Below are 7,291 nucleotides of genomic sequence, written 5' to 3'. Positions count from 1 at the left end.
CATTTATTATTACGCTAGCTGTAGGTTTCCCATGCATGACCTTTACCAGGTTGAGAAAGTTCCCTTCTAAGTTGACTGAGAGTTTTTATCAAGAATGTGTGTTTTGAATTTTGGCAAATGATTTTTGTGTAACTATTGAGATGATCATATGATTTTCCTTTTAGAATGTTAATATGGCAACTACACTGATTTTTTTTCATTTTCTTTTTTTCCCTCATGTCAAATGGGTAAAGTGCCAGTGTAACAAAGTTCAAGGGAGGCATAACTCACACATGAGTGTGAAAACCTAATCATCATGCTTTGATACATTTTTTTAAATGTTAAACTGATTTTGCATTCTGGCGATAAACTCCACTTGGTCATGATGTATTAGCTTTTTTATGTATTGCTGGATTCAATTTGCTTAAATTTTGTTAAGGAGTTTTGCTTCTATGTTCATGGTGGAAATTAGTTTGTAGGTTAGTTTTCTTAGAATAACCACCTGGTTTTGGGATCAAGCTAATGCTTAAGTAATAGAATGAATTCAAGGTGCTCCCTCAAATTTTATTCTGTGGAAGAGTTTATGCAGAATAAATATTACGTATTTCTTAATTTTGGTAGAATTCTTCAGTAAAGTTGTTTGGACCTAGAGTTTTCTTTATGGGAAAATTTTAAACTACAAACCCAATTTCTTTAATAGATACAGGGCTATTCAAGCTATTTCTTCTTTAGTGAGTTTTGACAGTTTGTGTCTTTAAAGGAGTTTAAACCATTCATATTTAAAGTGATTTATTGGTGTAGTTGGATAAATATCTACCAAATTTGTAACTGTTTTCTATTCTTGCACTCTTTTTAAATCTTCCATTAATCTTCTGCCTTCTCCAATTTTAATTTTATATGATTTCATTTTCCCATTTTCTATCTTAAGTTATATTTATTGACATAAAATTTTTATATTTGTTTGGTCTCCTTTTAATGTTGGCAAGATCTATAGTTATGGCCCTTCTCTCATTCAGGATGATATTGGTAATTTGTTATGTTTCTCCCCTGATCAGCCTGTCTAGAAGGTTATCATTTTTACTGTTGTTTTTAAAGAAAGAGGTTTGATTTCATTGGTTTTCTCCATTATTTTTGTTTTCTATTTCATTGATCTCCACTCTTATCTTTACTATTTACTTCCTTTCACATTAAGTTTGGTTTTATTTCTCTGGTTTCTTAAAGAGTAAGTTTAGTCATCGATTTTAAATTTTTCTATTTTTCTAATATAAGATTTGAATGCTACAAATTATCCTGTAAGCCCTGATTTAGCTTTTTTTTAAAAGGGAAATTTTAATATGTTGTGCTTTCTCTTTTTTCAGTCAAAATATTTTCTGATTTTCCTTGCAATTTATTCTTTGGCTCATGGGTTACTTAAAAGGAGGTTTCTTAGTTTCCAAATATTTGGATCTTTTTCACGTATTTTTGTATTGATATCAACTTAAATTCCATTGTGGTTAGAGAATATGCTCTGGATTATTTTAATCCTTTTAAATTTATTGAGACTTGTTTCATGATCTAGAATATGGTAAATACTGGTAAACACTTAGTGTATACACTTGAAAGGAATGTGTTTTCTTCTGTTGGATAGGATATTCTATCAATGTCAGGTCAAGTTGGTTGATAGTGTTGTTCATGTCTTCTATATCTTTATTTTCTGTTTATGGTGTTTATCAGTTTTTTAGATAGCAGTATGAAATCACTGACAATAACTGTGGATTTGTCAATTTCTGCACTTTTATTTCTGCTTCATGCATTTTAGAGCTCTGTTATTAGGCACATAAATATTTATTATTGTTATGTCTTCTTGATTAATTGACTTCTTTATCAGGGCTAATTTTCCTAGTTCTGAAGCCTGCTTTGTCTGAAATTAATATAGCTACTCCTGCTTTCTTTTAATTAATGTTGGTATGTTACAGATTTCTCCATTCTTTTACTTTTTTATTGTAGCAAAAAACACATTACATTAAATTTACCATTGTAGCCAGTTTTAAGTGTACAGTTTGGTAGTGTTAAGCATATTTACATTGCTGTGTGATTAATCTCTAGAATTTTTTCATCTTGCAAGTTTGAAACTCTATACCCATTAAACACTAATTCTTTCCTCCCCCTGCCCTGCCTCCATTCCTTTTCTTTTAATCTATAAGCATCTTTATATTCAAAAGATTTCTTATAGACAACTTATAGATGGATGTTTTTATTTAAAAAAAAATCTACTCTGATGTTTCTGTTTTTTAATTGCTGTATTTAAACCATTTCCATTTGAAGTCATTATTGATGTAGCTGGATAAATATCTACCAAATTTGTAACTGTTTTCTATTATTGGACTCTTTCTAATCTTCCTTTCTTTTTCTGCCTTCTCCAATCTTAACTGAACATTTTACATGATTTCATTTTCTCTCCTCTCTTAGTTTATCAGTTATACTTCTTTTCAAAAAATTATTTTAGTAATTGTCCTAGTGTTTGCAATACACGTTTACAACTACTCTGAGTCTACTTTCAAGTAACACTATACTTCTTCACAAATAGTGTCAGCATAGTAAGGTATTTCTAATATCTCCCTTCTATTCCTTGTATCATTGCTGTTATTCATTTTACTTATCCTTAAGGCATAGTAACCTAAAGAATTGTTGCCATCATTATTTTGAGCTACCAGTTATTTATTAGATCAGATAAGAATAAGAAAACTAAAGATTTTATTTTATTATGGCTTCATTTATTCTTTCTGCAGTGCTCTTTCTTTATGTAGATTTAAGTTTCTGATATATATGCTTTTCCTTTCTCTGAAGAACTTTTACTATTTCTTGCAGACCATGTCTACTGGTGAAAAATTTTCTCAGTTTTTATTTGCAGGACACAGAATTCTATGTTTGTTAGTTTTGTTCTCTTAACCTTAAATATTTTAATGCAATCTTATAATCCTGCCTTTTAATTCACGTGTTTATACTATTTACATTTAACGTGATGATCAATATAGTTGGGCTTAAGTTTGCCACCATAATGTTTCTTTTTTATTTGACTCACGTGTTCTTGTTCCCCCTCCTTTAGTTTTACTTTTATTGACTTTAAAAAATTGATTTTATATCTTTTATGATCATATTTTCTTCTTTTTTTTTTTTTTTTTTTTTTTTTTTTTTTTTTTTATTATACTCTAAGTTCTAGGGTACATGTGCATAACGTGCAGGTTTGTTACATATGTATACTTATGCCATGCTGGTGTGCTGCACCCATCAACTCGTCAGCACCCATCAATTCATCATTTATATCATGTATAACTCCCCAATGCAATCCCTCCCTCCTCCCCCCTCCCCCCTCCCCATGATAGACCCCAGTGTGTGATGTTCCCCTTCCCGAGTCCAAGTGATCTCATTGTTCAGTTCCCACCTATGAGTGAGAACATGCGGTGTTTGGTTTTCTCTTCTTGTGATAGTTTGCTAAGAATGATGGTTTCCAGCTGCATCCATGTCCCTACAAAGGACGCAAACTCATCCTTTTTTATGGCTGCATAGTATTCCATGGTGTATATGTGCCACATTTTCTTAATCCAGTCTGTCACAGATGGACATTTGGGTTGATTCCAAGTCTTTGCTATTGTGAATAGTGCCGCAATAAACATACGTGTACATGTGTCTTTGTAGTAGACTAATTTATAATCCTTTGGGTATATACCCAGTAGTGGGATGGCTGGGTCATATGGTACATCTAGTTCTAGATCCTTGAGGAATTGCCATACTGTTTTCCATAATGGTTGAACTAGTTTACAATCCCACCAACAGTGTAAAAGTGTTCCTATTTCTCCACATCCTCTCCAACACCTGTTGTTTCCTGACTTCTTAATGATTGCCATTCTAACTGGTGTGAGATGGTATCTCATTGTGGTTTTGATTTGCATTTCTCTGATGGCCAGTGATGATGAGCATTTTTTCATGTGTCTGTTGGCTGTATGAATATCTTCTTTTGAGAAATGTCTGTTCATATCCTTTCCCCACTTTTTGATGGGGTGGTTTGTTTTTTTCTCGTATATTTGTTTGAGTTCTTTGTAGATTCTGGATATTAGCCCTTTGTCAGATGAGTAGGTTGCAAAAATTTTCTCCCATTCTGTAGGTTGCCTGTTCACTCTGATGGTAGTTTCTTTTGCTGTGCAAAAGCTCTTAAGTTTAATTAGATCCCATTTGTCAATTTTGGCTTTTGCTGCCGTTGCTTTTGGTGTTTTAGACATGAAGTCCTTGCCCATGCCTATGTCCTGAATGGTACTACCTAGATTTTCTTCTAGGGTTTTTATGGTATTAGGTCTAACATTTAAGTCTCTAATCCATCTTGAATTAATCTTCGTATAAGGGGTAAGGAAAGGATCCAGTTTCAGCTTTCTACTTATGGCTAGCCAATTTTCCCAGCACCATTTATTAAATAGGGAATCCTTTCCCCATTTCTTGTTTCTCTCAAGTTTGTCAAAGATCAGATGTCTGTAGATGTGCGGTATTATTTCTGAGGACTCTGTTCTGTTCCATTGGTCTATATCTCTGTTTTGGTACCAGTACCATGCTGTTTTGGTTACTGTAGCCTTGTAGTATAGTTTGAAGTCAGGTAGCGTGACGCCTCCAGCTTTGTCCTTTTGACTTAGGATTGTCTTGGCAATGCGGGCTCTTTTTTGGTTCCATATGAACTTTAAAGCAGTTTTTTCCAATTCTGTGAAGAAACTCATTGGTAGCTTGATGGGGATGGCATTGAATCTATAAATAACCTTGGGGAGTATAGCCATTTTCACGATATTGATTCTTCCTATCCATGAGCATGGTATGTTCTTCCATTTGTTTGTGTCCTCTTTTATTTCACTGAGCAGTGGTTTGTAGTTCTCCTTGAAGAGGTCCTTTACATCCCTTGTAAGCTGGATTCCTAGGTATTTTATTCTCTTTGAAGCAATTGTGAATGGAAGTTCATTCCTGATTTGGCTCTCTGCTTGTCTGTTGCTGGTGTATAAGAATGCTTGTGATTTTTGCACATTAATTTTGTATCCTGAGACTTTGCTGAAGTTGCTTATCAGCTTAAGGAGATTTTGGGCTGAGACGATGGGGTTTTCTAAATATACAATCATGTCATCTGCAAACAGGGACAATTTGACTTCTTCTTTTCCTAACTGGATACCCTTGATTTCTTTCTCTTGCCTGATTGCCCTAGCCAGAACTTCCAACACTATGTTGAATAGGAGTGGTGAGAGAGGGCATCCCTGTCTTGTGCCAGTTTTCAAAGGGAATTTTTCCAGTTTTTGCCCATTCAGTATGATATTAGCTGTGGGTTTGTCATAAATAGCTCTTATTATTTCGAGGTACGTTCCATCAATACCGAATTTATTGAGCGTTTTTAGCATGAAGGGCTGTTGAATTTTGTCAAAAGCCTTTTCTGCATCTATTGAGATGATCATGTGGTTCTTGTCTTTGGTTCTGTTTATATGCTGGATTACGTTTATTGATTTGCGAATGTTGAACCAGCCTTGCATCCCAGGGATGAAGCCCACTTGATCATGGTGGATAAGCTTTTTGATGTGCTGCTGAATCCGGTTTGCCAGTATTTTATTGAGGATTTTTGCATCAATGTTCATCAGGGATATTGGTCTAAAATTCTCTTTTTTTGTTGTGTCTCTGCCAGGCTTTGGTATCAGGATGATGTTGGTCTCATAAAATGAGTTAGGGAGGATTCCCTCTTTTTCTATTGATTGGAATAGTTTCAGAAGGAATGGTACCAGCTCCTCCTTGTACCTCTGGTAGAATTCAGCTGTGAATCCATCTGGACCTGGACTTTTTTTGGTGGGTAGGCTATTAATTGTTGCCTCAATTTCAGAGCCTGCTATTGGTCTATTCAGGGATTCAACTTCTTCCTGGTTTAGCCTTGGGAGAGTGTAAGTGTCCAGGAAATTATCCATTTCTTCTAGATTTTCTAGTTGATTTGCGTAGAGGCGTTTATAGTATTCTCTGATGGTAGTTTGTATTTCTGTGGGGTCAGTGGTGATATCCCCTTTATCATTTTTTATTGCATCGATTTGATTCCTCTCTCTTTTTTTCTTTATTAGCCTTGCTAGCGGTCTGTCAATTTTGTTGATCTTTTCAAAAAACCAACTCCTGGATTCATTGATTTTTTGGAGGGTTTTTTGTGTCTCTATCTCCTTCAGTTCGGCTCTGATCTTAGTTATTTCTTGCCTTCTGCTAGCTTTTGAATGTGATTGCTCTTGCCTCTCTAGTTCTTTTAATTGTGATGTTAGAGTGTCAATTTTAGATCTTTCCTGTTTTCTCTTGTGGGCATTTAGTGCTATAAATTTCCCTCTACACACTGCTTTAAATGTGTCCCAGAGATTCTGGTATGTTGTATCTTTGTTCTCATTGGTTTCAAAGAACATCTTTATTTCCGCTTTCATTTCGTTATGTACCCAGTAGTCATTCAGGAGCAGGTTGTTCAGTTTCCATGTAGTTGAGCGGTTTTGATTGAGTTTCTTAGTCCTGAGTTCTAGTTTGATTGCACTGTGGTCTGAGAGACAGTTTGTTATAATTTCTGTTCTTTTACATTTGCTGAGGAGTACTTTACTTCCAATTATGTGGTCAATTTTGGAATAAGTGCGATGTGGTGCTGAGAAGAATGTATATTCTGTTGATTTGGGGTGGAGAGTTCTATAGATGTCTATTAGGTCCGCTTGGTGCAGAGATGAGTTCAATTCCTGGATATCCTTGTTAACTTTCTGTCTCGTTGATCTGTCTAATGTTGACAGCGGAGTGTTGAAGTCTCCCATTATTATTGTATGGGAGTCTAAGTCTCTTTGTAAGTCTCTAAGGACTTGCTTTATGAATCTGGGTGCTCCTGTATTGGGTGCATATATATTTAGGAGAGTTAGCTCTTCCTGTTGAATTGATCCCTTTACCATTATGTAATGGCCTTCTTTGTCTCTTTTGATCTTTGATGGTTTAAAGTCTGTTTTATCAGAGACTAGGATTGCAACCCCTGCTTTTTTTTGTTCTCCATTTGCTTGGTAGATCTTCCTCCATCCCTTTATTTTGAGCCTATGTATGTCTCTGCATGTGAGATGGGTCTCCTGAATACAGCAGACTGATGGGTCTTGACTCTTTATCCAGTTTGCCAGTCTGTGTCTTTTAATTGGAGCATTTAGTCCATTAACATTTAAGGTTAATATTGTTATGTGTGAACTTGATCCTGCCATTATGATATTAACTGGTTATTTTGCTCGTTAGTTGATGCAGTTTCTTCCTAGCCTCGATGGTCTTTACATTTTGG

The 7,291-nt window shown here is 35.0% G+C and overlaps 1 non-coding gene across 1 annotated transcript; it reads right to left on the bottom strand.

Annotated features, from left to right (window-relative positions):
• Positions 1–217: 217 nt before the first annotated feature.
• LOC115899488 lies at positions 218–322 on the bottom strand. Its single transcript, XR_004059185.1, has one exon. It is a non-coding gene; the product is annotated as a small nucleolar RNA U13 (small nucleolar RNA).
• Positions 323–7,291: the final 6,969 nt, after the last annotated feature.

The sequence above is a fragment of the Rhinopithecus roxellana genome, chromosome 8 (genome assembly GCF_007565055.1).
Source record: "Rhinopithecus roxellana isolate Shanxi Qingling chromosome 8, ASM756505v1, whole genome shotgun sequence".
In the NCBI taxonomy this organism is placed as follows: Eukaryota; Metazoa; Chordata; class Mammalia; order Primates; family Cercopithecidae; genus Rhinopithecus; species Rhinopithecus roxellana.
This window is presented reverse-complemented; position numbering and strand designations above follow the sequence as displayed.